This window comes from Priapulus caudatus, unplaced genomic scaffold, assembly GCF_000485595.1.
Source record: "Priapulus caudatus unplaced genomic scaffold, Priapulus_caudatus-5.0.1 Scaffold4, whole genome shotgun sequence".
NCBI lineage: Eukaryota > Metazoa > Priapulida > Priapulimorpha > Priapulimorphida > Priapulidae > Priapulus > Priapulus caudatus.
This window is the reverse complement of record NW_014577065.1, coordinates 277,352-279,900: the sequence shown is the minus strand read 5'-3', so window position 1 is coordinate 279,900 and position 2,549 is coordinate 277,352. Positions and strand designations below refer to the sequence as shown.

Genomic DNA, 2,549 nt, shown 5'->3' with positions numbered 1-2,549 from the left:
GTGTGTGGGGTGTGGTGTGTGTGGCATAGTGCGCGTGCGTGTGCGTGTGGTGTGCCGTGTGGCGTGTGCGCTGTGGTGTGCGTCGGATGCGTGTCTTGTGCGTGTGCGTGTGCGTGGCGTGCGTGTCTCCTCTCTCTCTCTCTATCTCTGTGTGTGTGTGTGTGTGTGTGTGTGTGTGTGTGTGCGTGGTGCGTGTTGGTGTGCGTGTGAGTGTGCGTGGTGCGTTGGGTGGTCGTGCGCGTGCGCGGCGGTGCGTGTGCGCGTCTCTCTCCTCTCCTCAGTTCGTTCATCTTTTCTTCATCTCTCGTTCTCTTTCTTGTTGTGGTGTGTTGTGGGTGTTGTGTGTGTGTGTGTGTTGTGTGTGTGTGTGGTGTGGTTGTGTGTGGTGTGTGTGTGTGTGTGTATGTGTCTTATATATAGTTATATATAGTTACATATGCGTCTTTGTCATTATCAATGAAGGATGGGCTATATTTATACATATTTATACGAGCTTCGATATTTTCATCTGATATTGCTCCACATCGAATTGATTACTGGATGCAGGTTGGTGTATCAGAACTAATAAAAGCTTGATTGTTCGCAGGGAGTGTGCTACTGAGTAGAAAAAGTGGACCCACAGAGACCCGTCATTGGAACGACATGTTGCTGAAACCGAAGCACCCTATCGCGCAATGGCACAGCCTGCGGAACTAAACCTTCTGTCGTCGAAATGTATCACTCCGCGTCGATAACGATGTGATTACCGTAAGCCCTCCCATCCCTAGAACGTAGCTACTACTTTTCAGTAAACACACTAGAGCAGGGGGCGCTAATATGCAGGCAGTCATATTTCATCCATAAGCTGAACAGCGATATTAACCTCTCGCGAACCAAGTCGGATGATTAAAAATATCGAGGGAATTTTTATTTGAACGATTTGCGTGTAAAATTTTTTTAGCGCTCCAATGGCAGACTGCTTTATTTGCAGACGAATATCCTTTAAACAATGTTTCGGTCTATGTTAGTTATTTTTATTTAAACAGCAAATATTCAAATACAATTCAAGAGTTTTCAGACTCAGATGCGAGTGTCTGCATTGTGTATGCGGAGATTCCATTAAAATCGGGCCGAAATAAAACGATACGACATTGAAAAACGTACAAAATTGAACGAGAACGCTGACAATAGTTTGTCTATTTATGTTTTGGGGTCATTCATCATCGTCGTCGTCGTCGTCGTCGTCGTCATCATCATCATAATCATCATCATCATCACCATTATTATTATTATCATCATCACTCTATCTCTAACCTCAATCCCTAATTTCAAACCCTAACTGTATCTCGAATCATAACCTAACCCTAACTATAATCCAACCCTAATTCTAAGCCCATCATTGACCTATCATTTAGCCACCCATCCGTCTCCTAAATAATGATTTAGCCTTTAATTTGTACATGACTTTTAGGTTAGACTAACGATTTTTAACTGAAAGGAATCATTTTGGTAAGTACCATCTAATGCATTCTACACACAAAGGATTACGACCACAATGGATAGACATAGTAATGTGGATATGAAAACATATTCGTGGCGTTTGGAACCTTACGGTTCTTGGAATAGTTATTCACGCCTGATTATAGGTGGAACCATGAATGTATCGAACGCGTCAATTATGTGTTGTAATTTAGTGGCATTCAGCTCGTGGCAATGGAAACAGAAACTAATCACGTTTATACTATGGCCTACCAGAGAAAAGCGGAATATATCTAGCGAGCCGACTGTTCTTCTCGCTCGTTGTCTTCATGAGATTTCCTCTTAAAGTGGGTAGACACTGTATTAGAGTACATGTAAATGCGATGGTCGTTATCTGATCAGCGCACACGCCCAAAGTAAGACTATCGACTATAAAGATGTTGCCCAATTTTAAGTACAAAAACTCTCTTAGCATTTTACGCTAAATGTATAGTTTTTATTCTATGGCACAGTGACTGTTCATTCCGTGTTTCCAAAGAGCCATTCACGTAGTTTAGGGACACATGAACGTTGTTTGAATTCACATAAATGCTTTATGGAGACATGGGTCTATTTGTTTAAAGCGGGAAACAGTAGCGAATTGTTTTGCGATGCACATAAACACCTAGAGAAGACAGAACTTGTTGACTTTTAGAATATATTCGAGGAATTGTTGGATATAAATTGACGCCCTATGTAATGTATATACGTCATGTACAGAGAAAGCTTAAGGTTTAAGCTGTATAAATATTGTCGTTGATAATATATATATATATCGCATTCGCATTATGTTTGTCATGCACGGTAAATGATAACTGTATTGAACGGTTATAAATTATATAATATATCTAATAAAATGAATACTATATATTCCAAAGCACATTTCTTAATCTTTAGGATAGGGATAAAGTGATAAAGATAGACGGGTGGATGTATGGATTGATGAATGGATAGATGGATGGATGGATGGATGGATGGATGGATGGATGGATGGACGGAAGGACGGACGGACGGACGGACGGACGGACGGACGGACGGACGGACGGACGGAC

General features: G+C 41.5%; 1 long non-coding RNA gene across 1 annotated transcript in view; it reads left to right on the top strand.

The window, feature by feature from the left end:
* The window catches only part of LOC106821596, a 4,427-nt gene extending 2,052 nt beyond the window's left edge, over positions 1–2,375 (top strand). Inside the window, exon 2 of the long non-coding RNA XR_001395752.1 lies at positions 587–2,375. This is a non-coding gene — a long non-coding RNA (uncharacterized LOC106821596). The remainder of the gene's footprint in view (positions 1–586) is intronic.
* Positions 2,376–2,549: the final 174 nt, after the last annotated feature.